Here is a 14,085-nt window from a genome sequence, read left to right on the forward strand (position 1 = left end):
GGGGGCATCTACCCAATGGTGTGGAAATTTAGGTAGTCCTAAAATATCAAGTAGAAAGGACAAGACTTTTAATAAACATATGTACGTATGTATTCTAAGTGTGGCTTTGCCATGTGTATATTTGCCATTATCTCCCCTGCATTAGCCTCATTACAAAAGGGACAAGTGGTTTAAGATACAAAAAAAAAACCTGTGTTTACTCCAAAGTCTTTTTTTAACTTTTCGCTTAATCCAAGTCACTGTGATGTTTTTCCAATTTCTAGCTGTGAAAACAGAGGGGAAGCTTTCTGTAGAATCAATGGCGCTGATGACTGCTAGTGTGTGGGATTGTGTGATTCATGTTCTATACTCAGGGGCTGACTGCCTCCCATCTGGAATACTGCTCTCATTCACAAAATCCGAATAGTCTACATACACCATCATGATCTCCCACTCCGCATCACAGCTTAGTGCGTAAAAACCAAACAAACCTGGAGCCATCTGTTCCGGCAACAGCCACAGGGCATTGAATGAAAACAAATGGGTATAAATGTGTGTATTAAAACTCGTCTCTTCTTTAAGTCAAGGTTCATACACTGTTTAGCATTTTTTTTAAATGAAAAAGTTTGAATGAATGCCTAACAGGGCGGAAAAGTAATGAAAAATGTACACTAGCTCATTGGTTAGCCCTGCTGGCTTGCAGAATTGGAGTCCTGGGTGGGAATCTGACCAAGCAACATCTGCATACTGTTAGTACATGTGGGTGCTCTGGTTTCCTCCCAAATCGAAAAGCACGCTAATAAACTGATGAGTTGGCTGTGGGCATTTGCCAGATATTAGTGTGTAGAGAAAATAGTTTAAAAACGATTTAGGGCGTACTCACATTTACAGTATCCTGCACATATTTGATGAGCACAATTTGAAGCTGTGTTCAGTCATTTAGTTTACATTAAAGGGTTACTCCGATGGAAAACTTTTTGTAAATCAACTGGTGCCAGAAAGTTAAAGGGTAACTAATTTTAGCTATTGCACTCCTTATGATAAATAAAAAATATTTCTTATATACTTTGTTTAAAAAAAAAAGTTTTCTATGTTTTATTTGTGTTTAAAAAAGCTCAAGAGCTAATTTCCCCCCATCTTATAAACAGACTTTGGACCGAAGTCCAAACACAAAAAGTGCAGCCTGGAGTGCTGAGGGGGGTGAGGCCAGCTTCATCCAATCATAGCTTCTCTCACACTCAACTGCCATATGCTGTTGGTTGGACCCCCCCTCAGCACTCAAGGCTGCACTTCCTGTGTTTGGGCTTTGGTCCAAAGTCTGTGTATGATATGGGGAAAATGTGCTCTTGAGCTTTTTTAACCTCTTCAGGACATAGGGCGTGTGGATACGCCCTGCATTCCGAGTCCTTAAGGACCGAGGGCGTATCCATACGCCCATGGGAATTCCGGTCCCCACCGCTAGCCGGTTGGGGACCGGAGCCGGATGCCTGCTGAAATCGTTCAGGGACGTGCACCCCGGGTGCTGGGGACACCGATCCCCGGCATCAATGTTGGGATCGGGGCCCCAGGAGCAGCGGCGGCGACGACGAGGGACTGACCTGTGTGCCGGCAGCAGCAGGAGGTGAGTGACAGCCTCCTGCTGTTGCTTAGCAACAGCTCCCAGCATGCAAAAAGGGCATGCTGGGAGCTGTAGTTATGCAACAGCAGGAGGCAGACCACCACAACTCCCAGCATTCCCTTATGGGCATGCTGGAACTTATGGTTTTGCAACAGCTGGAGGCACATTTTTTCTATGGAAAACTGTACCTTCAGCTGTTGTATAACTACAACTCCCAGCTTGCACAAACAGCTAAAGTGCATGCTGGGAGTTGTAGTGGTGCATCTGCTGGTTGCATAACGACAACTCCCAGCATGCCCGTTGGCTGTCGGTGACTGCTGAGAGTTGTAGTTTTGCAACAGCTGAAGGCACACTGGTTGTGAAACACTGAGTTAGGTCACAAACTCAGTGATACATAACCAGTGTGCCTCCAGCTTTTGCAAACTCCAACTCTCAGCAGTCAATGTACACCATGCACCGTACATGCTGGGAGTTGTAGTTTTGCAACAGCTGGAGGCACACTGGTTGTGAAACACTGAGTTAGGTCACAAACTCAGTGATACATAACCAGTGTGCCTACAGCTGTTGCAAAGCTAAAACTCTCAGCATGTACAGTCTGTCAGCGCATGCTGGGAGTTGTAGTTTTGCAACAGCTGGATGTTACCCCCCCAATGTGAATGTACAGGGTACACTCACATGGGCGGAGGTTTACAGCAAGTATCTGGCTGCAAGTTTGAGCTGCGGCAAATTTTCTGCCGCAGCTCAAACTGCCAATGAGAAACTACTGTGAACCCCCACCCGTGCGACTGTACCCTAAAAACACTACACTACACTAACAAAAAATAAAATAAAAAGTAAAAAACACTACATATACACATACCCCTACACAGCCCCCCTCCCCAATAAAAATGAAAGCGTCTGGTACGCCACTGTTTCCAAAACGGAGCCTCCAGCTGTTGCAAAACAACAACTCCCAGTATTGTCGGACAGCCGTTGACTGTCCAGGCATGCTGGGAGTTTTGCAACAGCTGGAGGCACCCTGTTTGGGAATCACTGGCGTAGAATTCCCCTATGCAAGTCCCTAATTTAGGCCTCAAATGCGCATGGCGCTCTCACTTTGGAGCCTGTCGTATTTCAAGGCAACAGTTAAGGGTCACATATGGGGTATCGCCGTACTCGGGAGAAATTGTGTTACAAATTTTGGGGGGTATTTTCTGCTTTTACCCTTTTTAAAAATGTAAAATTTTTGGGAAAACAAGCATTTTAGGTAAAAAAAAATTTTTTATTTTTACATATGCAAAAGTCGTGAAACACCTGTGGGGTATAAAGGTTCACTTAACCCCTTGTTACGTTCCCCGAGGGGTCTAGTTTCCAAAATAGTATGCCATGTGGTTTTTTTTTTTGCTGTTCTGGCACCATAGGGGCTTCCTAAATGCGGCATGCCCCCAGAGCAAAATTTGCTTTCAAAAAGCCAAATGTGACTCCTTCTCTTCTGAGACCTGTAGTGCGCCATCAGAGCAATTTTCACCCCCATATGGGGTGTTTTCTGAATCGGGAGAAATTGGGCTTCAAATTTTAAGGGGTGTTCTCTTCTATTACCCTTTTTAAAAATGTAAAATTTTTGGGAAAACAAGCATTTTAGGTAACTTTTTTTTTTTTTTTTTTACATTTGCAAAAGTCGTGAAACACCTGTGGGGTATAAAGGCTCACTTTATCACATGTTACATTCCCCGAGGGGTCTAGTTTCCAAAATGGTATGCCATGTGTTTTTTTTTTTTTTTTGCTGTTCTGGCACCATAAGGGCTTCCTAAATGCAACATGCCCCCCAAAAACCATTTCAGAAAAACGTACTCTCCAAAATCCCCTTGTCGCTCCTTTGCTTCTGAGCCCTCTACTGCGCCCGCCGAACACTTGACATAGACATATGAGGTATATGCTTACTCGAGAAAAATTGGGCTACAAATAGATGTATACATTTTCTCCTTTTACCCCTTGTAAAAATTCAAAAATTGGGTCTACAAGAACATGTGAGTGTAAAAAATGAAGATTGTGAATTTTCTCCTTCACTTTGCTGCTATTCCTGTGAAACACCTTAAGGGTTAATACACTTACTGAATGTCATTTTGAATACTTTCGGGGGTGTAGTTTTTATAATGGCGTCATTTGTGGGGTATTTCTAATATGAAGACCCTTCAAATCCACTTCAAACCTGAACTGGTCCCTGAAAAATATCGAGTTTGAAAATTTTGTGAAAAATCGGAAAATTGCTGCTGACCGTTGAAGCCCTCTGGTGTCTTCCAAAAGTAAAAACTCATCAATTTTATGATGCAAACGTAAAGTAGACATATTGTATATGTGAACCCAAAATTTTTTTATTCGTAATATCCATTTTCCTTACAAGCAGAAAGCTTCAAAGTTAGAAAAATGCAAAAATTTCAAATTTTTCATCAAATTTACGGATTTTTCACCAAGAAAGCATGCAAGTATCGACAAAAATTTACCACTATGTTAAAGTAGAATATGTCACGAAAAACATTCTCGGAATCAGAATGATAACTAAAAGCATCCCAGAGTTATTAATGTTTAAAGTGACAGTGGTCAGATGTGCAAAAAACGCTCCGGTCCTTAAGGCCAAAATGGGCTTGGTCCTGAAGGGGTTAAGCACAAATAAAACATAGAAAACTTCATTTTTTTTAAACAAAGTATATTAGAAATATTTTTTATTTACCATAAAGAGTGAATAGCAAAAATTTGTTTTAATGAGAGTGCCCATTTAAACAGATTTGTAAAATACTTCTGTTAAAAAAATCTTAATCCTTCCAGTACTACTTAGCTGCTGAATACTACAGAGGAAATTTTTTTCTTTTTTGAACACACTCTGCTGACATCACGAGCACAGCTCTGCTGACATCTCTGTCCATTTTAAGAACTGTCCAGGGTAGGAGAAAATCCCCATAGCAAACATATGCTGTTCTGGACAGTTCCTAAAATGGACAGAGATGTCAGCAGAGAGCACTGTGTTCCAAAAAGAAAATAATTTCCTCTGTAGTATTCAGCAGCGAATAAGTACTGGAAGGATTAAGATTTTTTAACAGAAGTAATTTACAAATCTGTTTAACTTTCTGGCACCAGTTGATTAAAAAAAAAAAAAAAAAGTTTTCCACCGGAGTACCCCTTTAATTTCTGCAGCATAAAATCAGCAGCTTTAACCCCTTAAAGCGCAACTGTCATGAAATCTTGGTGCAATAACCTGCACACAGCCTATGTACTGTGTGCAGGTGGTGTGTATAGCAATGTTTTTACCTGATATTTGCAGGCTTTCATGACGCCAAAAAATGCTTTTAATCAATGCCACCGAATGTCTGAGGTACGCGATGCCACGCCAATGCCTACCCCGTGTCAGCACTGGGACAGCTGTGTTATTGACACACAGGTCCCAGTGCATGTGCCCTTCAGCTAATTTAACGTGCATGCCCCTGTGTGTCATCCAGCAAGCGCTTGCTCCCCTAGCGAGCGCTCCCGCCACAGTCTTCCTCCTCACTGCGCCAATCAGGTTAGTTCTCGATACTAGGTGCAGAGAGGAAGCGCGCTCTCTGCACCTAGCACTGAGCAGGTGCATTAAGGAGGAAGACGGTGGCGGGGGAGCGAGCGCTTGCTGGATGACACACAGCGGCGCGCACATAAGAATAGCTGAAGGACACATGCGCTGGGACCTGTGTGTCAATCACACAGTGGTCCCAGCGCTGAAATACTAGGCAGGCGAGGTGGCGGCGGGGCATCGCGTACCTTGCGTCACACTTATCCGACAGTCAGTGGCTTTGATTAAAAGTATTTTTTGGCGTCATGAAAGCCTGCAAATATCAGGTAAAAACATTGCTATACACACCACCTGCACACAGTACAAAGGCTGTGTGCAGGTTATTGCACCAAGATTTCATGACAGTTGCGCTTTAAAGGGATACTCCAGTGGAAAACATATTATTATTATTATTTATTTATTTTTAAATCAACTGGTGCCAGAAAGTTAAACAGATTTGTAAATTACTTCTATTAAAAAATCTTTATCCTTCCAGTACTTTTTAGCTAGTAAGATCTTTTCTTTTTGGATTTCTTTTTTTTTTTTTTTTTCTGTCCACGGTGCTCTCTGCTGACACCTCTGTCTGGACATGGTGCTCTCTGTCCAGAACAGGAGCAAATCCCCATAGCAAACATATGCTACTCTGGACAGTTCCTGATACAGACAGAGGTGTCAGCAGAGAGCACCATGGACAGAAGAAAAAAAAAAAGAAATCCAAGAAGTAAAGAACTTACTAGCTAAAAAGTACTGGAAGGATAAAGATTTTTAATTTACAAATCTGTTTAACTTTCTGGCACCAGTTTATTTAAAAAAAAAATGTTTTCCATCGGAGTACCCCTTTAAGGACAATGAACATACATTTACATCCGTTTCCTGCTCCCGTTATATGAAGCGTGCTCAGGAGCTGAGCACGCGTCAGGAGCTGAGCACGCGTCATACCTCGCAGGTCCGGGTTGCTATCCGCAACCAGGACCCACGGCTAATGCTGGACGATTGGGCTGATGTCAAGTATTAAAGGAAAACTGTCATCCTGTTCACCCACACTAAACCCAATATAGTGGGTTATAGTTTTGGTGAACAGAAGTCCAACAAGGGGTTGCTTACTTAAATATGTCCAGTAGGTCCTGAGATATGTCCCCCAGAATATCCTCTGCCAAATGTAAAAGGATTTAGGAAAACTACAAGAATGGTCAGAACTCTGGCAACTGAAATTTTATGTGGATAAGTGCACCTGGGGCGTAAAAACCCTTGGGCAGAATATAGAATATTTGACACAGTCCTGACCTCAGTATCCGAGGAAAGGGATTTAGGAGTAATTATTTCAGAAGACTTAAAGGTAGAAAGACAATGTAATAGATCAGCAGGAAATGCTGGCAGAATGCTTGGGTGTATAGGGAGAGGTATAAGCAGTAGAAAGAGAGAAGTGCTCATGCCGCTGTACAGAACACTGGTAAGGCCTCACTTGGAGTATTGTGCGCAGTACTGGAGGCCGTATCTCCAAAAGGATATAGATACTCTAGAGAGAGTTCAAAGAAGAGCTACTAAACTAGTACATGGATTGCAGGATAAAACTTACCAGGAAACGACCTTAACATGTATAGCTTGGAAGAAAGAAGAGAAAGAGGGGATATGATAGAGACTTTTAAATACCGTACATAAAGGGAATCAACACGGTAAGGGTACGTTCACACTGACAAATATCTGAGCGGAATTTGCGCTGAACAAATCCGCTCAGAAATGAGAGTTTTTTCCCACGCGGATTCCGCACAGAAATCAGTGTGGAGTTCAGCGCAGCATAGATGACATTGTCATTATTTTTTTTGCGCGAGAATACAGTGCAATTTCCGCGTGAAAGTGTGGTGGCCTGAATTTTTTTTTTACATTGACTTCTATGGAGTTACCATGCAAATTCTGCATGAAGAAAGAACATGTTCATTCTTCATGCGGAACGTAATTCAGTGACGGAACTCAGCTAGCGGAAATTCCTCAGTGTGAACTGAGGAGCAGAGTTTTCATTACATGCTATGGGGTTTTTCACTGCTGAATGATTTGGAGAGGAATAAGCGAGCAGAATTACTTGCGAAAATTCCTCTCCAAACCCTCAGTGTGAACATACCCTAAAGGAGGAGAGCATATTTAAAAGAAGAAAAACTACCACAAGAGGACATACTTTAAAATTTTTGCCCTCTAATTTAAAACTAATATCCGGAAGTATTATTTTACTGAGAGAGTAGTGAATGCATGGAATACCCTTCCTGCAGAAGTGGTCGCTGCAAATACAGTGAAGGAGTTTAACCCCTTAAGGACCAAGGACGTATCGGTACGTCCTTGGTCCTGCTCTTCTGATATAACGCGGGGTTACACAGTAACCCCGCGTCATATCACGGCGGGCCCGGCGTCATAGTGAAGCCGGGACTTGCCTCTAATAGCGTGCAGCGCCGATCCCTTTAGCCGTGCGCTCAGAGCTGAGCCGCGCAGCTAAAAGTGAAAGTGAAAGTTCCCGGCTAGCTCAGTCGGGCTGTTTGGGATAGCCGCGGCTAATCGCGGCATCCCGAACAGCTGACAGGACAGCGGGAGGGCCCCTACCTGCCTCCTCGCTGTCCGATCGCCGAATGACTGCTCAGTGCCTGAGATCCAGGCCTGAGCAGTCATGCGGCAGAATTGTTGATCACTGGTTTCTTATGAGAAACCAGTGATCAACATAGGAGATCAGTGTGTGCAGTGTTATAGGTCCCTATAGGACCTATAGCACTGCAAAAAAAAAGTGGAAAAAAAAAGTGAATAAAGATAATTTAACTCCTCCCCTATTAAAAGTTTGAATCACCCCCCTTTTCCAATAAAAAAAAACACAGTGTAAATAAAAATAAACACATATGGTATCACCGCGTGCGGAAATGTCAGAATTATAAAAATATATCATTAATTAAACCGCTCGGTCAATGGCGTGCGCGCAAAAAAATTCCAAAGTCCAAAATAGTGCATTTTTGGTCACTTTTTATATCATTTAAAAATGAATAAAAAGCGATCAATAAGTCCTATCAATGCAAAAATGGTACCGTTAAAAACTTCAGATCACGGCGCAAAAAATTAGCCCTCATACCGCCCCATACACGGAAAAATAAAAAAGTTATAGGGGTCAGAAGATGACAATTTTAAACGTATTAATTTTCCTGCATGTAGTTATGATTTTTTCCAGAAGTCAGACAAAATCAAACCTATATAAGTAGGGTATCATTTTAATCGTATGGACCTACAGAATAAATATCAGGTGTCATTTTTACCGAAAAATGTACTACGTAGAAACGGAAGCCCCCAAAAGTTACAAAACAGCGTTTTTTTTTTTCAATTTTGTCGCACAATGATTTTTTTTCCCGTTTCACCGTAGATTTTTGGGCAAAATGACTGACGTCATTACAAAGTAGAATTGGTGGTGCAAAAAATAAGCCATCATATGGATTTTTAGGTGCATAATTGAAAGAGTTATGATTTTTTAAAGGCAAGGAGCAAAAAACGAAAATGCAAAAACGGAAAAAACCCCGGTCCTTAAGGGGTTAAACATGCATGGGATAAGCATAAGGCTATCCTTCATATAAGATAGGGCCCGGAACTATTCATAGTATTCAGATTATTGGGCAGACTAGATGGGCCAAATGGTTCTCATCTGCCGACACATTCTATGTTTCTCTGCCAAATTCAGTGAATGGCCCACAGGGGGCGGGGCTTCGCTGGCTCAATTTACATATTCATTGTCTGTGACTCCATATCCTAGTGAAGTGGAGTCACGAAGCCCTCGCCGCTGTGAAGCCCCGCCCTCTTCACCGATTCACTGAATTCAGCAGAGTATCTTCTGGGGGACATATCTCAGGACCTACTGGACATATTTAACCCCTTAAGGATGCAGGGTTTTTCCGTTTTTGCATTTTCGTTTTTTCCTTATCACCTTCTAAAAATCATAACTCTTTCAATTTTGCACCTACAGACCCATATGAGGGATTATTTTTTGTGCCACCAATTGTACTTTATAATGACATCAATCATTTCACCACAAAATTTACAGCAAAACCAGAAAAAAATATATTTGTGGGGCAAAATTGGAAAAAAAAAGTGTTTTTGTGACTTTTGGGGGTGTTCCGATTCTATGCAGTGTACTTTATGATGAAAATTATACCATATCTTTATTTTGTAGGTCCATACGGTTACAAGGATACTTAATTTATATAGGTTTTATTTTATTTTGCTACTTAAAAAAATAACTACATTTACCAAAATTAGTGTGTGTAAAATTGTCTCCTGAGCCCAATAACTTTATTATTTTTCCATATGCAGGGATGTATGAGGGCTCATTTTTTGCGCTGTGATCTGAAATTTTTATCTGTACCATTTCTGTTTTGATGGTACTTTTTGATCCCTTTTTACAAAAAATTTTTAGGGTATTCAAAAATACACAATTTTGGAATTTTTTTTTACGTGTACGCCATTGATCGTGCAGTTTAATTAACATTATATTTTTATAGCTCGGACATTTACGCACATGGAGATAACACATATTTATTTTTATTTACATTTTATTTTTAGTTTTTTTTTTTTTAAATGGGAAAAGGGGGGTGATTCAAACTTATTACTGAAGGGGTTAAATCAAATTTTTTAACTTTTATTTATTTATTTTTTATTTTTTTACTCCCCATAGGGGACTATTACATGCAATCCTTTGATTGCATACACTGTTCAATGCTATGCCATAGCAGAGCATTAATCAGTGTATTAATCAGCAGCTCTACTGCTCCAGCTCCAGTAAGAAGCCTCCTGCTGTCCTATCAGCTGTTCGGGATGCCGTGATTTCACTGTGGTGGTCCTGGACAGCCCATTGAGCTAACCGGCAGCAGTTTTCTCCAGTTTTAGACGCTGTGGTCAAATTTGATTGCGGCATCTAAGGGGTTAATACCAAACATCAGCCCGATCGGCGATGTCCGGTATTAGCCACGGGTCCTGGTGGCTTCACATATCGGTCGTAAATATACGTTATGCGTCGTTAAGGGGTTAAATTAAGTCACCCCTCGATGGACTCCTGTTCCCCAGTGTATTGGGTTTAGTGTGGGTAAACAGGCTGACAGTTTTCCTTGAACCGTTTAGATGCCGTGACCAAAGTTGATTGCGGTGTCTAAAACTCATCCCGGCTAGCTAGCTGAGAGGGTGGCGGGAGATCCCTTACCTGGCTCACTGCCATCTGATCTGCACTCCAAGGTGCCAGTCATCCATGGCAGACTGGAGCAATGGAGAGCCGATAACACTGATCAATGCTATTTGATGGCACAGCATTGAAACAAAAGAGGAAAAAATGGTAATGTGAATCACTCCCCTTTTACTATTCTTTAAATAAAATATTGTAAACAAAAATAAATATAAACAAATGTGGTGTCGCCGCATGCGTTATTGTTCGAACTATTAAAATACAATGTTAATTACACCGAACTGTCAATGGCGTACACGTAAAAAAAAACTACAGATCACCGCGCATAGAGATGACCCCTCATATAGCCCCGTATACAGAAAATTAAAGTTATAGGGGTCAGAAGAGGACAATTTTTAAGCATACTTATTTTTGTACAAAAAGTAAAAAAAAATTAAAAGTAGTAAAATATAACAAGACCTATATCAATTGGGTATAATATTATTCGTACGGACCTACAAAATAAATATAATGTGCCATTTTACCGAAGAGTGCACTGCGTAAAAACAAAAGCCCCCAAAAGTTGCAAAATGTTGTTTCGTTTTTTTTTCTTTAATTTTGCACAAATATTTTTCCCAAATGATTTCCCCCAATTTTTTATTTTTATTTGTTTCACTGTGGATTTTGTAATGAAATGATTGATGTCATTACAAAATACAATTGTTGATGCAAACTACAAGCCCTCTAATGGGTCTGTAGGTGGAAAATGTAAAGTGTTATGATTTTTAAAAAGGGAAGAGGAAAAAACTTAAAGGGGTACTCAGCTGCTCAGCGTTTGGAATAAACACACCCCGCCCCCACAATGTGGGGCTATGATTTCATGAGCTCCCGGCGCCGGCTCCAGCATTCGGAACAGTTTGCTCCAAACGCTGAGCAGCGGAGTGCCCCTTGAAAGGGGTTATCCACCATAAGGTGATTTTAGTACATACCTGCCAGACAGTAATGGACATGCTTAGGAAGGATCTGTGCTTGTCTTGGTGCTAAATGGCTATGTTGTGAGATTACCATAACACTGTGTGCCTAGCTTTTTGTGAACTGATATTTCCTGTTTAAGTTTTCTTCTTTACCTACAAATCCCATTTTCCTCCCTCCCACACATCATCCACTCCACCCATTGAAACATAAATGAGCTGCATCCATTCAAAAGACCTGTGGTTTTCAATCAGGGCACCTACAGCTGTTGCGTTTGTTGCAGATTGATCTCTCTCCCACCAAGCGATCCCTCCACCCATTGAAGCAGACAGGCTTCCTGTCATCAGCTGACTAGTGAGTCAGGTCTCGGCTGCATTGCAAGCTGGGAAAAAATCTGAGACAACAGTCATTTTGTATGCTGTTAAAAATAAATATTGGGGTGAAAATCACAAAAGAATTGTGAGAAAACCGTCACACACAGGTACAGACACTATATTATGAACTACACTAACTTTACAGCCTCTGTAGCATAGTCAAATAAAAAAAATTCCTGGAATACCCCTTTAAATACTGTTCATGTAAATAAAGCATTAAAGTGTTCCTTCAATTCAATTCTTTGACCTGATGTTAAACCAAATTCACTCTGGGTAGTACAGTTACCAAAATTTCCAGCCACACAATGCTTGGAGAGTCTCAAGCCTGGGTCTTGGGTTGACTGGAGTACCATTGCCTGAAATGTTCCAGACATTATATGGTTGCCTTACAAACCATATCATCCAACCAGAATGGAAATAAAAAAAGGGACCTATACAAAACTTTTTAAGTGTTGACAACTGTTGCTTAGCATGCACACTGCATCTCTCCACATGGAATGTCACACAGAGCAGGAGATAGGCAGGCAACTTGATAGGTGATTATAGAAGAACTTCGGCAGAGAACTCTTTCTGACTATGACCTTGTGTTGGCTATAAACAAATAAAAAAATATCTAGGTATCTCCAGCGCACCCGCGGTGCCTCCTGTGTCCTTCTCTGGTGCCCCGCAATGACCCTCTTTCTGAGCTGCAATGTGACTCTCCTCTGCGGAAGCATCAGAGTCCAGTGTGTAATACTGCAGCTTAATGAATCGCTGGCCACGGAGGTGTCCCGTCTCGGCCAGTGATTCGATGAGTTGCATTATGAAACATTGGGCCTGGCTGCTTCTGTAGATGGCAGTCACGCTGCAGCTACTGGAAGGTGATCGCTGCAGGGGACTGGAACAGGACACTGGAGGGAGTGCTGGACGTATGTAGAGGTTTGTTGCACACAATAGCCATAGTTAGAAAAATAGTTCTTTGTACTTTGCTGTGGATCATAGGGCCACTATATAAAAAACAGAAATGACGTGCCCTGTCGGCAGTTCTAGGATCCTTTTTATGTGATGCCACGGTGTCATCCTTTTCAGTTTTTGCACATTTAAATCTATCCAGATAGAACTGTGCTGGTTAATTTCAATCCAATTTAAGAAATAAAGTGTTGCATTGTCTTTAATTAAAGCCACATTTTCACGAAAAATCGATTTGTGGTTGAGTTCATAATGGAAACGGTATGGGGTTCAGGCTGGGCTGTTTATAAAAGCACATTTAATAATAAATTCATCTCTTTGTATGCAATGAATTCCATATTGTTTTACTGCTAATTTTTGGAAAATATAAATTAAAATGTATGCCGGATGGCAGTATTGGGCAAAAGGCGATGTTGCTATGATGGCAGGGAGGAATAAGCCAGATAACCGTTCAGACACAACGTATGTACTTTTTTCAAGGACAGTATTTCACACAGTGGAGGAGATTCAACAAAACCTTTCTAGAGAAAAAGTTGCTGAGTTGCCCATCAGAACACTTCTTTAATTTTTTTAAAGTCCTCTAAAAAATTATGGGCAACCCAGCAACTTTTCCTCTGGACAGATTTTGATAAATCTCCCCCACAGTCCTGGGCTTAATGAACACAGAAGATCTTTCCTGATCTTTGGGAAGGACAAATAAAAATAAAAAAAATTAAAATACATAAATAGCCATTAGTAAAACTAAAATTATGCCTAAGGCTGGGTTCACATCACGATTTAAACCTCCGCTGCACAGATACGATTTCGGAAGCTCAAATAGGCTGAAATCGTATCTGTGCACGGACAGGTACGGACCCATTAACTTCTATGGGGCTGCAGACCTGATCGTAGTCCGCTAGTGACTACGATCGGGTCATTTTCTCAGGACATCCAATTTTTGACACGGACTGAAAATAGTGGTAGCCCCCCATTTTTAGTCCATGTCAAAAATCTGATGCACTGAGAAAATGACCTGATCGTAGTCACTTGCTGACTGCGACATGCCGCCCATGTAACCCATAGAACTACATAGAGGGGGCGTGTAAGCCGCCGCGCCATGCGGGAACGGAACGATCCCTTCTTGCGGACTGCTGTTGCCGCGTACAGGAGATCGCGGGGGGTCCCAGCTGTCGGACCCCCAGCAATCTATAACTTATCCCCTATTCTTCGGGATAAGTTATTTTCCACTACATTATTCCTTTAACGTTGGTGTTAATGGGCCTTCCACAGACCCAGTCACACTGCAGAATTTCAGTTGCTGAGAATTCCTCTGAAAGAATGAACATGTTTATCCTTTCAGTGGAATTACACGCGGACTGCATTGCTGTCAGTGGTGACGGCGCAGGTCCGCCAGATGTAATCTCTAAGCGGAATTCCTGATTGCAATCTATGGTTCCGTAGCAAGAACAAACCCTAACAGTGTAAGCAGACT

At 41.5% G+C, this 14,085-nt stretch overlaps 1 protein-coding gene across 3 annotated transcripts in view; it reads left to right on the forward strand.

Moving 5' to 3' along the window:
- The window catches only part of HECTD2 (HECT domain E3 ubiquitin protein ligase 2), a 132,432-nt gene that overhangs the window by 41,722 nt on the left and 76,625 nt on the right, over positions 1 to 14,085 (forward strand). The window lies entirely within an intron of this gene.

The sequence above is a fragment of the Hyla sarda genome, chromosome 7 (assembly GCF_029499605.1).
Source record: "Hyla sarda isolate aHylSar1 chromosome 7, aHylSar1.hap1, whole genome shotgun sequence".
In the NCBI taxonomy this organism is placed as follows: domain Eukaryota; kingdom Metazoa; phylum Chordata; class Amphibia; order Anura; family Hylidae; genus Hyla; species Hyla sarda.